A 14,959-nucleotide genomic window follows, 5' to 3' on the forward strand; every position below is an offset into this window, starting at 1 on the left:
CCAAACTTTTGCACCTCATTTCCCCCAGAAATTGTCTTTTGGGGGGTGGAAGTCTGGGTTTGTGACTTGCTTAAATGTCTTCTCATTTTTGTTTTTAGTACTGTCCTTGGTTTAGTTCCTGGGTTGATATTTTGAAGTTGTTTATTGTAAGTATCTTTGTTGATGTATTTAAAACCCTTATGGAATGATTGCTTCTCAGAGGTGTTTTTCAGATATAGCTGGTCAGTAGGTTTTGAGGCTCTAATGACTCTGAGGCTATCTCATTTTCATTATACCAGGAAGGAAAACTATTTAGATCAATCACAGCACCTTAGCCCAAGTCATACAATCGTCAACACCATAGCATCAAATACCTCTTAGAGAATGACAATTTATGGTAGTTATTAATCTATCACCTTTAAAAAATAAAGGTCTTCCTTCAGGGTATGTCTGTGCTGTCACAATAGACATTGTGGGCAGGAGTGTGCAGTTATAAGTCAATGAGTCTCAGTGAGCTAGTCTCAGACCCTTGAGATTCAGGCAGATTTCTGGTTGCAAGTCCCAAGTTGAGCTCCCTGTCCTCCTGCAGTGTTGCACTCTGCAAGTTTCTACTGCAGGTTTCAGCTGCTTTTCCCCTGAAGAAAGTCCAGTTTCTGATGGGAGCTGATGATCCCTCCAACTTACCAATCATGGTGATCTAGTGTGCCTTTATTGCAGAGATTCCCTTCACTTTTCCGGTGGGGTTGTTTTCATCAGGGAGCCTGAGACAGGCCCTCTCTCTGTTGTTCACTTCTGCTGCTCAGGACAATGGCTTTTATGGCCCCCTGTGCCTCTGCAGTGTGTAACCAAGTAGCTGCACAGCCAAAAGGCCAGAGGCTGGGGTGGGGGGTGGGGGGGCAAACCCTCAGCTGGTGGGCCTGCCTGGGGTGGTCCTCCTCACCCTGTCCTGGTGGCAAGCTGTTGGAGCAAGCTGGAGCAAGCAGGTCCCAGTCAGCCTGCAACCACTCGGCCCCCTTCATTTAGATTTTTGAAAAACATGGAGCAGCTTCAGTGTGGAAGCTCCTCAAAAATGAAATATGGCACAAAATTCCTGGCACTCATCAATAAACTATTCTCTTTGTCTATACTAATATAATAATTGGTGGTAAAGAGATAAAACAATGGCATTATTAACACAAGATAATTTACCTGGGGTTTATTATGATACTTTGTGGAAACCGAGGAGTTCTGTACCCTGTGATTTGTTACTTTACGTGCTCAGTAAACACATCTGAGAAGGAAATGAGCTCGGCTTGATTGATCTTCATAAACCTGTCTTTCTAATAATTTTAGGGATTGTGTGTTTTTCCCCAAATGCTATACATGCAAACAATTTGTTAACTTTATCAGTTATGCAGTTTATATATTTGGCCTGTCCTTTTTGTGTCTTTCTGTGTCCCTCTGACAGAGTCTCCATGTCTTATAATGGCTCTCTGGCTCAGAAATTTCATTTTAACTTTTTTATTATTTCAAAATGAGGTTTCAGTCTTGATCTCAATAATATTAATCTGATCATTGAAAGTAAACACTCATTGGTTTATTTGAACTCTTGATAATGTGTAAAGCATTTATTTCCATTTTCAAGAATTAACATCTTTGATCATCTTTCCCTCAAACTTGTTATTTTGACCTCTGCTGACACACAAGGATACATTATTTGCCCAACATGAATTTATCACTTTAAAGTGTAAAAATCTAGGGATGAAATCTGCAATTATGAGGAATTTAGCACTCCTACTTGTGTTATTGGAAGAACAATAGACAAAAGATAATACTGAATATTTAAACAATGTTATCAGCCAAAGAGTGGTAGAGAATCAGCCTCAATAGCAGCAGAAGGTCTGCACTTTTCCAGAGCTTGTGGATGCTCACTAAGGGAGGCCAAACTCTGGACTGCTAGAGAGCCTCAAAATATTTAAGAGATTAGAATTTTATGGAGGTTGTTTCCTAGCCAAGGGAGACTTAACAAATTAGTTAACATTGATACCTAAAAATACTCAAAATATTTGGAAAATATTCAAAGTATGTCTAAATACTTCAAGAAGAAATCCCAGTAAGAAAAGCAAAAATACTTGAAGTGAATGAAATTGAAAATGCAATATCAAAATTTGAGGGTTGTGGTTAAAGCATTGCACAGAGGGAAACTAATAGTTTTAAGTATTTGATTAAAAAATGTTTTAAAACAATATTCTAAGTTGCCAACTCAAGCTACAAAAGACAATGTATTAAATCTAAAGTGTCTTGGACAAAGAAAATCACAAAGAACTGGAATCAATAAAGATAATTTAAAAAATATATAGAAAGCCTACAAAGTCTTTGAACAGGTAAATAAAATTTGAGAACATATACTCTTGAGCAAGAGAAAAAGAAAGAGAAAATTATCAGTATCAGGGATAAAAAGGGAATATATCCTACAGTTATTAAAATATGAAAATATTACAAATAACTTTATGTCAATAAATTAGGCAACTTGAATGTTATAAAAATTCCTGACTGAATTTGTAAACTTGCACATACACATGCACACTCTACCAATTTTTTCTGTGGTGGAAAGCCTAAAACATTTAAGGACAAAATAATACTAATCTTATTCAAGCAAATTCAGAAAACAGAAGAAAAGTATAATCATTTGAAAAACTAAATAATACTTAAATATATTGAAAACTATACCAATATTCAAGGATTGGCAGACTCAGTATTGTTAAGATGTCAATTCTCCAAATAATATATACATTTAGTGCAATATCAATTAAAATCTCAATTCTGACAAGATGATTTTAAATTTTTATTTAAGATCAAGACCTATAGTAGAGAAAACAATCTTGAAAAAGAAAGTGTTGGCCGATTTTTACTTTCCAAGTTCAAGCTACAATTAAGTAAACTAGTGTGATATTGATGTAAATATAAATAGATAAGACTGCAGTTACGTATATGAAAATCTCTCAACATTATTATTCAGCAGACTAATGTAATTTAAACTACAGTTGGATAGAATTTATCACCCACTAAGAAACTATATTTAAAAAACACAAGACAATATCAAATGTTGACAATGAGGAGGAATGACCAAAAGACTTCAACATTGCCAACCCTCAAAAGTAACTCTTAAATCCAACTAACAGATCTCTAACAAAATCTGGCCCACTGTCTAATTTTGTCACTTACTTTTCCTATCTACATCTCTTCCTACTGATTTGCAGCCCTCTTTCATCAATCCTTCCATGTCTTCCCTTCACTTTTCCTTCTACATCACAGACTAACTGCTAATAACAATACAATGTAGGCTGCAAAGAGTATTTATAAGGGTAAAAGTGTAAATGCAAGGTATATCACATATAAACAATGTATGTTCATATCTGTTGATGCTGTTATAACCAGAAGTAATTATTTTCTCAGAATACAATGACAGGGACCAAATCCCTTAAATTAAACAGATGAAGAGGTAAATACTATCTCTGGACAGTTAAAGCTGAAAACACATCTCTGGAAGGCAGTATCTTTCTGAAAAGATCTTCATATCCATTACAATCTCTCTTCATCCTACTTGACTCCAACCCTCAGCATCAAAACAAGCAAACAAACAAAACAAAAGCCCCAAACAAATAAACAACACACAACCCCAAACAAAGAAACAACACACATCACATGGGAACATGGGAAAATAAGGTAACAAAAGGCCCCCAAAGGTCTCCCAACTCTCTTAATGCAGATCCAGGGGGCACCAATAATAGTGGAACATTACAAATTAATTAAAGAAGAGGTAAAGAAACTTGGCAAGGTCAAAGAGGACATGACCTAAAAGTTCATGAAATCATCATACAAAATAATGTGGATATGGGAGCAACAAATAATATTTGGAAGAGCTGACCAAAGAATTTCAAAACATGAATGACAAATTTACAAAGGTATAGACACCACAAAAAGGTATTAGACAGCAATACTGGATATCAAAATTGTACAGAATTAATAAATTAAAGAAATTACAAATGTGAAAACAGGGTTTCTGAAATTAAGGACAAAATGGTAAATTGCAAGGAATTACTCAGAGAACCCTTAAAAATGATAAGAGAACAAGACAAATTTATCCAACTGCGAGATGGCACTAAGAAGTACACTCTAAGGCTACTTGGAGTTAGAATTTAACTTGAAGACACACATAGGATAAAAAATTTGTTTACAGAAATCAGTAGAAAACTTCCCAAATATGAGGAAAGAGTGATTTACAGGTGAGGCTTATAAAACACCAACCAACAACAGTGCAAAAGAAGTTCCTCATGACACATGTTAATCAAAATTTCAGATGTCTACCAAAATTTTTTTTAAAAGTTGTCAGAGAAAAGCAAAAAAATCACTTATAAATGTAAACTCATTAATGACAGAAGACTTCTCAGCACAAACTTTAAATGTCAGGAGATCCTGGAGTAAAATATTTCAAACTATAAAAGCAAACAACTTCCAGCCTGGAGTAACATACTGGCAAAACTTTGTTTCAAAATAGATGGAGAAATAAAGACTTTGGAGGTAAAGCCAACAATTTAAGAGGTATGTGAACTCCAAACCAGCACTGCAGAACATACTCAATATCCTGGACAGAGAGGTCAAAGCTTACAAAGCCAAAAATCCAGTTGGAATGAATTCATCAAGCAAGGCAAATAGATAAATAAACAACAATAACAAAAAAGAAAAACAAATGCCTTATCAACAGGAAAAGAACCCAATGTTGAGAATAAGCTAACACCTTTAAGAAATAACTCTCAATGTTAATGGTATTAACTCTCCAATTAAAAGACACAGATTGGCAGATTGGATCAACAAATAGAATTCAGTAGTTTATTACATTCAAGAAACTCATCTGATCAAAAAAGGCATCATAAACTAAAAATCAAAAAATAGAAAACAATATTTTATGCACTTGCACTGAAAAAATGAGCAAGTGTAGCAGTTTTACTCTCAGACAAAGTAAACTTCTAGCTAAAACTGATCAGAAGGGACAAAAAGTTTACTATATACTGGTCAAGGGGTCAAGCCAACAGGAAGAGATAACACTTGTAAATATATATGCACCAAATACTGGACCACTTGTCTTTATAAAACAAATACTGCTGGACATAAAAGATCAATAAACACCAATAAAATGATAGTGGGTTACCTCAGTACCAAACTTTCATAAAGAGACAGAACAACTAAACAACAACAAAAAATCAATCACAAAAAATCAGAGCTATACTATATTTTTGAATGGACTTAATAGTTATCTACACAGTGTTCTACCCTACTACAACAGAATACACAGTTTTCTCAGCAGCACATGGAACTTTCCCCAAAATAGATCACATACTAGTGCACAAAATCAGTTTAAGTAAATATAAAAGAATCAAAATCACCCCGTTTATGCAATCAGACCATTGTGCATTGAAACTATAAACACCTGGAAACTTAATAACACACTCCTGAACACCCAATGGGTCACAGAACAAATCAAGAAAGAAATTAATTAATTTCTGGAATCAAATGACAATGCCAGTATAATATACCAGAACCTATGGTACACAGTGTAAGTACTCCTGAGACGAAAGTTTATTGCAATCAATCCTCAAATTAGAATAACAGAGAGAACTCAAATAAATAGCCTAATGATGAACCTCAAGTACTCAAAAAACAACAATCCAAACCCCAATCATAAAAATCAGAGCATAAATTAATGAAATTGAGACTAACAAAATAACATAATGAATTAACAAATCAAAAACTGGTTCTTTGAAAGAATATATAAAATAGATAAACCTTTAGCCAACTTAGCTAAAGAGAGAAAAGACTCATATCAATGAAATTAGAAATAAAAAGGCAAAATCACAATGGACACCATTGAAATCCAGGAGATAGTAACTAATATGAAAAATTGTGTTCTAAAAATTGGAAATCTTTAAGAAATAGACAGATTTCCTAGAACACACAAATTACCTAAACTAAACCAAGAAGGCATAAAAATTCTAAACAATTAAAAAATAAGCAATGAAATTCAGGCATTTATAAAAACTGTACCAACTAAGAAAAGCCCAAGACCTAATAGATTCACTGCTGAATTATACAAGACATTTAAGGGTATTATAACACCAGTACTCCTCAACTTTCCTATGAAATTGAAAGAGATGTAGCTCATCCAACTTATTTCTGGAAGCCAGTATAACTCTGATCCAAAACCAGATAAAGACACAAATAAAAAAGAAAACTATAGGTCAATTTCTCCAAGGGTCATAATGGCAGGTAAAATACACTCCAAACATATTTTTCTAATGAAAATGTGTACTTTAGCATAGTGGTAGACAGCTGTGCATCTCAGCAGCTACACTGGGGACTATGGGAAGCAATCTTTGTGTTCACCCGCTTGGTCCTACAAATGGTAAGGTGTGTGTCCTCATGTCAAAGGGTAAATGGGTGAGTTTTAGTCACATTATGTGCTTTGTTACATTTTGTATATTTATAATTTTTTATTACATGTTTTCTTTTAATTTTTCATGTAGAATTAGCCCAATTTAGTATAGTGTTGCATGAAATCCACTTCTACAACTTAGACAGGAGGTTGAAAGTGAATCATCAGGTGACTCAGCTACTGATGATGACTTGGATCATGTAAGCCAAAGAAGTTAGCAAGATATGACAGATAGGGAAGTACAAAATGAAGACTTTGATTTAGGTGAGGAAGAAAACAGTAATGTAAATAAATATTTGACTAGTCAAAATGCTACAAAATGGTCATCCGTACATGAACCACCCAACTTTAGAACTAGGTCAGAAAATGTTATTAGGTTCTTGCCAGGGATGAAAGCATTGGATGGAATTCCAACTCTGCAGTTCAATGTTGGAAATTGTTTATAATGGACGATATGCTACAAGATGTTTTGAAATACACTAATAATGATATACAAGTAAGACATTCTATACACATCAATAGTAATATTCAAAAATATATTTATCATGACATCTTACTATCTGAACTAAAACCCTTCACAGCAAGACTTTATCATTCTAATTATTGAAATCTAAAGGATTTATGGAGAAGTGACAGATGTGGCATTAAGATTTTTAGCACAATAATGATACTCAAGAGATTTGGTTGCTTTCAAAATTGCCTATGTTTGGACAAAAAGATCCACCAAGAAAGAAAAAAAGGAAAAAATCTGATAATTTGGGTGCTATTCAATCATTTTTTGAAAGCTTTGTTTTGACCTGTCAAGCAATTTATAGAGTCTGAGTATGTGACAATTGACAACTAGCATCATTTTGTGGTTATTGAAGGTTTCAGCAATATATGTCAAATAAACCTTCAAATATGATATAAAAATATGTGCATCGATGCACATTGAGATGATACTCTTAAGTGAAATAAATAGGACACACGTGTAAATATCAAATAGTTTCTTTAGTGTGAGAAACTAAAAGTGTAAATAAGGACTAAAATGTATAATAGATAATGTGAAATGGAAAGAAAAGGGGCAAAGGGGAAGGGGAAGTGGGAAGGGTAGGGGAAAGGAAAGAAGGGAATGGAATTAATATGAGAAAATGGAAAAATGGAAACAAAGTCTTTGTAAACAGGGAGGGATGGAGGGGTTGACGGGAGGGCAGGGGAAGGGGGAAAAATAAGAACCAAGAGAGATTATGTAAAGGTGCAAATTTCCGATGATGAATGTCATTATATTGTATACCTAAAATGTACCAATAAAATAAAATTTAAAAAATCCCTCTTCTTACATTAAAAAAATAATGTGCCCTGGTGGAGGCAAAGACATTTTATACCTTGAATTTAAAAGTTTATCCCAGAACTCAGCCACCAAGTCTTTAATCATGCAATAATAAACCATATGACACTGTAAACAGACTTGTTGCACCTATTTCAAAAAATAACTCAAATGTCACACTCTACAGTTGATTCATAAGTTACCCATTGATGTTACATTTGCTAAAAAACACCAGTTGACCAGCACAGGAACTATTCACAAGAACAAAGTGGAGATTCCTGACAAAATGTTGCAAGTTCACAATAGAGAAAATACAGTACAAGCTTTGGATTTCAGAAACACATAACATTGACCTCCTATATGGTGAACAAAAACAAAGTAGTATTGATACTGTCAATATTATACCCCTATGATAAGATTGATAGTGAAGCCAGGTGTGATGGTGCACATCTATAATCCTAGCACTTGGAGGCTGAGGCAAGAGGATCCTGTGAATTCAACATCAATGGTGCTACATAGTGAGCTCAAGGCTAGTCTGGACTATGTAGAGAGACTCTGTCTCAGAAAACCAACCAACCAACCAACCAACCGAAAAGATTGTGAATCCTCAACACAAATGAAGCCAGAAATGGTCACATTTTACAACAAAATGAAAGGCAGAGTAGATATTGTTGATGAGTTATGCAGCAACTATGATGTCACTTGAAACCGAAAGTGTTAGTCAATGCTTGTGTTTTACTGGATCCCAAATATACCAGGCATAGTTTTATAGTTTACAAAGAAAGTAACAAGCACAAAATATCTCGGTGAAATTTTCTTAGAGGGTTGGGACTGGATTGATAAGTGAAGAACAATATATATCTGCCCAAAGAAGTCTGCAAAACAATTCTGGAGCAGACCTGTGAATAGACAGGTGAAACATCACAAGAACCTCCTAAGAAAACAGGGAGACCAACAAGATGTCAAGTGTGTCCTACCAAGGGAGACAGGAAAACAAAACACATGTGCTGTCAGTATAAGCGATACTCGTGTAAGGAACGTGGTATTCTTATGTGTAAAACTACCTTAGGTGTGATAACTGAAGTAAAGATTATTTTTGTGGTAGAGTTTTATTTGTATTCTCATTGTAGTTCATAGAGGAATTTATTTCTGCTGCTATTTTTTAGATTTAGCAAGTAAACAGTTGATGTAGAAAATGTTGATGTTGATGTTTATCCTAAACACTCATTACATACGTGATATTTTATGGATATTTCATTTTTCTGGTAAGTGCAGATTGTAAAATATAATAGGAAGACAAGAGAGGTGACAAGTATGGTCTGCCAAACAGGAAAACAAAGCTAAGCACCTGTGCTGCCAGTGTAAGAGAGGCTTATGTACGGAACATGCTGCTGTTATGTGTGAAGACTGCCTTAGGTGTGATAATTGAAGCAAAGATTACCTCTGTGGTAGAGTTTTGTTTGTATTTTCATTGTACTTCACATAGGAATTTATTTCTGCCACTTTTTTTAGATGTTGTAAGCAGGTAAACAGTTGATGTTGAAAATGTTGGTGTTTAGTCTACACACTCATTACATATTAAAAACTTTTATTTTATTGATATTTTATTTTCCTATTAAGTACACATTGTTTAATAAAACTCATGAAATTAAAATTAATAATTCATCCATAGATATACTCCTAAATAATAAACATGGACATCACATACCCCCATAATGCCCCTTTTCTAAAAATTTACTGTGATGCCCCTAATCAACATAGATATGAAAATCTTCAATAAGATATTGTCAAATAGGATGCAACAAATCATCAAAAAGATCATACATCATGATCAAGCAGGTTTCATCCCAGAGTTGCAAGGATGATTCAACCTATGCAAATCAATAAATGTTATACACCACATAAAGAGGACAAAAACTACATGATGATATGAATAGATGCAGAAAAGGCTTTTGGCAAAATCCAACACCTATTCATGATAAAATCCCTGAAGAAAATAGGTATAGAAGGACCTTACCTGAATCTGATAAAAGCCATTTATAGCAAACCAATGACCAACATTATATTAAACAGGCAAAAACTAAAATAATTTCCCTCTAATATCAGGAACAACAAGGATGCCTACCTCACCACTTCTATTCAACATAGTACTCAAAGCAATAGCCAGAGCGATCAAGCAAGAAATAAAAGGGGAAGTTCACTGCTGCTGCTTGCTGCTTCCTTCCTCTTGCCTGGTCTCCCATGGACTATTTCTCCTCTGCATTGCCTCTATGCCATGCCTCCCTGCTCTGGAGCAAGCCAACTTTGGACTGAAACCTCTACAAACTAAGATATGGAGATTGGAATCAGCCCGCTGCAGACAGGCAGGTCTGTGCATGCCCTACCGAGGTCCCGAGTTGCGCGGAAGATGCTGAATCACCCCACTGCAGACAGGCAGCCACCTGGTTCCACACTACAAAGACGCAGAGGACACCAGACCACCAGACCAAGGTGCTGAGTCCCGCTGCTCCTGGCCCAGAGGAAGGGGCTTCCCGGTCACCATCCCTCCTGCTGCTCCCAGCCCAGAGGAAAGTGCTTTTGGGCCACCTTCTGTCCCACTGCTCCTGGCCCAGAGGAAGGGGCTTCTCAGCCCTCATCCCTCCCGCTGCTCCCAGCCCACAGGAAAGGGCTTTTGGGTCACCATCCCTACCGCTGCTCCTGGCCCCTGTCCCACCTCACCCAGCTCAGAGGAGGTAATCCGTGCAGGCACTAACAGCCCCACGCCCCAGTCGAAATGAGAAAACAAGTAAATAAGTCTCAAAACGAGACTTCCAGATCACCTACAGCAACCCCAAAGGGAAATGAGATGGAACACTCTGATACTTAACCACCTGGACCCACTGAACTGGCAACAAAAGAGGATCTGGAAAAAATGAAATCAGAAATAATTTCTCAGATAACAGGAGAAATTGTGCCCCTAGTGCAAGACATGATTAATAAATCTAGAGAGGAGCTCAGGAACATGATGGAATCCCAACATAGGAAACAAATGGAATCCATAAAACAGATGCAAATAGAATTCCAGGACATGAAAAACTCCATTGAAAGTCTACACAGCAGAATGAACCAATGTGAGGACAGAATTTCAGATATAGAAGATAAGATTGCAATTAGTGACCAGGAAAAGAAAAATTGCTTCAAAATTGTAAGAGACCACAAGAAATCAATCCAGTAGCTGCTAGATGATGCAAAGAAGAATAACATAAGAGTGATTGGAGTCAATGAAGAAACAGGAGAGAGTGGAGATGACATAAAAAACTCTTCACAGGTGTAATGGCAGAAAACTTCCCAAGCACAGGAAAAGAACTTGACATACAGATGAGTGAGGCATATAGGACTCCAAATAGCCTTGATCAAAAAACATCTACACATAGGCATATAATAGTTAAGATTCCAGAAACACAACAGAAGAAAAAATTTCTCCAAGCAGTCAGAGAAAAGAAACAAATCCCATACAAAGGAAAGCCCATCAGAATCACAGCAGACTTCTCAACACAAACCATCAAGGCAAGAAGAGCTTGGAGTGACATATTCCAAGCCTTGAAAGAAAACAGCCTCAACCCAGTTTGATGTACCTTGCAAAACTGTCTTTCAAAATGGATGGAGAAATAAGATACTTTCATGACAAAGAGCTCCTTAGGAACTTCATGAATACCAAACCAGCATTCTAAAGAATTTTACACAATATCCTAGGAACAGACATTGAGGATCACAATCCCAGGAAGCAAAGCAGAATGAACCCATCTGGCATGACAAGAAATTAAATGTAAAGGGGGAGAATACAACAAAAAGAAAAAGTCATGGCAATGACAAGTCAATATGTTTCAGTTATAACCATCAATGTTAATGGTCTCAATTCACAAATCAAAAGAAATAGACTGGCAGAATGGGTCAAGAAGCAAAATCCAACAATATGCTGCATTCAAGAAACATGCTTCATTCAAAAGGAAACTCACAGACTGAAAGTTAAAGGGTGGAAATCAATACTCCATGTGACAGGAACCCCCAAAAAAGCAGGAGTAACTATCCTCTTTGCAGATCAAGTAGATTTCAAACCAACACTGATTAAGAGAGATGAAGTAGGACACTACATCCTTGTAAAGGGAATGATCCAAGAGGAAGACATGATAATCATAAATATCTATGCACCAAACACTAGCGAACCCAACTATATAAAACAAATACTAACGGACATGAAAAGTCATATATGCACTAATACAATTGTAGTGGGGGACCTCAACACCCCACTGTCACAAATAGATAGATCAACTAGACTAAAAAGAAGTAATGAAATACTAGAACTCAATCGAACTCTTGAACAAATGAACTTAACAGATGTTTACAGAGTGTTCCACCCCACAAAATCAGAATACACATTCTTCTCAGCTGCACATGGGTCATTCTCCAAAATAGACCACATACTCACACATACAACATGTTTAAATAAGTGCACAGGAATTGAAGTTATCCCCTGTATATTATCAGACCTTAGTGCGATGAAATTGGAGATCCATAGCAAAAGAAACTCAAAAAATTTCATAAACATGTGAAAATTGAACATCACACTTCTGAATAACCAATGGGTCACAGAGGAAATTAAAGACGAAAGTAGACAGTTCCTTCAATTAAATAACAACGACAATACAACATATCGGAATCTATGGGACATAATGAAAGCAGTCTTACGAGGGAAATTCATAGCAGTGAGTATGCATATTAGGAAAACAGAATGAGCCCAATTAAACAACCTGATGCTGAACCTCAAGCTTCTAGAAAAAGAAGAGCAGGACAACCCCAGAGCTCATACGAGGAAATCATAAAGGTCAGAGGAGAAATCAATGTAATGGAGACTAAGAGAATGATACAAAAAATCAATGAAGCCAAGAGTTGGTTCTTTGAAAGAATCAACAAAATTGACAAACCTTTAGCCAACCTTATCAGAAAAAGGAAAGAAAAGGCCCAAATCCCTGCAATTAGGAATGAAAAGGGTGAAATGACAACAGACCCAGCAGAAATCCAGAGGATCATCAATACCTACTTCCAGAACCTATACACCAATAAGATGGACAACACAGAAGAAATGGACAGATTCCTAGATACATATGAATTACCAAAGTTTAACGAAGAAGACCCAAAAATTCTGAACAACCCAATATCAACCAATGAAATTGAACACGTAATTAAAAATTTATCAACCAAGAAAAGCCCAGGCCCTGGTGGCTTCACTGCTGAATTCTACAAGATGTTTAGAGAGGAATTGCTGCCACTACTGTTAAAACTCTTCATTGAAATTGAAAGGGAAAAATACTCCCAAATTCATTCCTGGAAGCAAGCATCACCTTGATCCCCAAAGCAGAGAAAGACCCAACTAAAAAAGAGAACTACAGGCCAATCTCACTAATGAACATAGATGCAAAAATCCTTAATAAGATAATGGCAAACAGAATGCAGAAGATCTTCAAGAAGATCATACACCCTGATCAAGTGAGATTCATCCCAGGGACGCAGGGATGGTTCAATATATGAAAATCAATCAGTGTAATACACTATATCAGTAGAGCCAAGGACAAAAACCATATGATTATCTCCATGGATGCAGAAAAAGCATTTGACAAAATCCAACACGCATTTATGATAAAAACCCTACAAAAAATTGGAATAGATGGTCTCTACCTCAAACTGATAGAAGCCATCTATGAAAAACCAACAGCCGATATCATACTAAATGGTCAAAAACTGAAATCCTTCACACTAAAATCAGGAACAAGACAAGGATGTCCACTATCACCACTCTTGTTCAATATAGTTCTGGAAACATTAGCCATAGCAATTAGTCAAGAGAAAGAAATAAAAGGAATAAAGATAGGTAATGAAGAAGTCAAATTGTCATTATTTGCAGATGACATGATACTCTATATAGGAGACCCCAAGAACTCCTCCAAAAGTCTTCTAGACTTAATAACCAAATTCAGTCAAGTAGCTGGTTACAAGGTCAACATACAAAAATCAATAGCTTTCCTCTACACCAATAACAAACTCACTGAGAGAGAAATAGGGCAAATAATTCCTTTCACAATAGCATCCAAAAAACTGAAATACCTAGGAATCATCCTAATGAAAGAAATCAAAGACCTCTTCTCTGAAAACTATGGCACTCTGAAAAGAGGGATTGAAGATGATATCAGAAAATGGACAGACATCCCCTGCTCCTGGGTAGGAAGGATTAATAGAGTGAAAATGGCCATACTTCCAAAACTGCTATATAGATTTAATGCAATTCCAATTGAGATCCCAGCAGCATACTTCACGGACCTTGAGAAAACAATCCAAAAATTCATTTGGAGCAAGAAGAGACCCAGAATAGCAAAAGCAATTCTAGGTCACAGAGACATGGCAGGGGGTATCACAATCCCCAACCTGCAACTATACTACAAAGCTACTGTGATAAAAACAGCATGGTACTGGCAAAGAAACAGACTTGAGGACCAGTGGAACAGATTAGAAGATGCAGAAACAACACCAGACACACTCAGCCATCTCATCTTCGACAAAGGAGCCAAACACCCTCACTGGAGGAAAGATAGCCTCTTTAATAAATGGTGCTGGAAAAATTGGGCTTCAACTTGCCAAAGATTAAAACTAGACCTATATCTCTCACCATGCACTAAATGAAAATCAAAATGGATCAATGATCTAAATATTAAAATAGAAACTCTGAACCAGTTGGAACAGAGCTTAGGTAGAACCCTTGAAGACATCAGTGTACGAAAACATTTTATGAACAAAACCTCAGTTGCCCATGAACTAGCACAAACAATCAACAAGTGGGATCTCTTCTTATTAAAAGGCTTCTGCACAGCAAGAGAAACCACCAGCAGTGTGAAGAGACAACCCACAATGTGGGAAAAAATCTTCACCTGCTCTTCCTCAGACAAAGGTCTACTATCTCAAATCTATAAAAAACTCAAAAAGATCAGACCTCCCAAATTTAAAGGCCCAATCGAAAAATGGGCATCTGAAATGAACAGACATTTCTCAGACAAAAAAGTAGAAATAGCAAAGAAATACTTGAAAAAATGTTCAACATCACTGGTCATTTGAGAGATGCAAGTGAAAACAATGCTGAGATTCCACTTCACTCAGAAAGAATGGCTGCTATCATGAAA

This window comes from Heterocephalus glaber, unplaced genomic scaffold (assembly GCF_053883595.1).
Source record: "Heterocephalus glaber isolate CG9 unplaced genomic scaffold, H.glaber_assembly_v1.0 deba00000331, whole genome shotgun sequence".
Classification (NCBI taxonomy): domain Eukaryota; kingdom Metazoa; phylum Chordata; class Mammalia; order Rodentia; family Bathyergidae; genus Heterocephalus; species Heterocephalus glaber.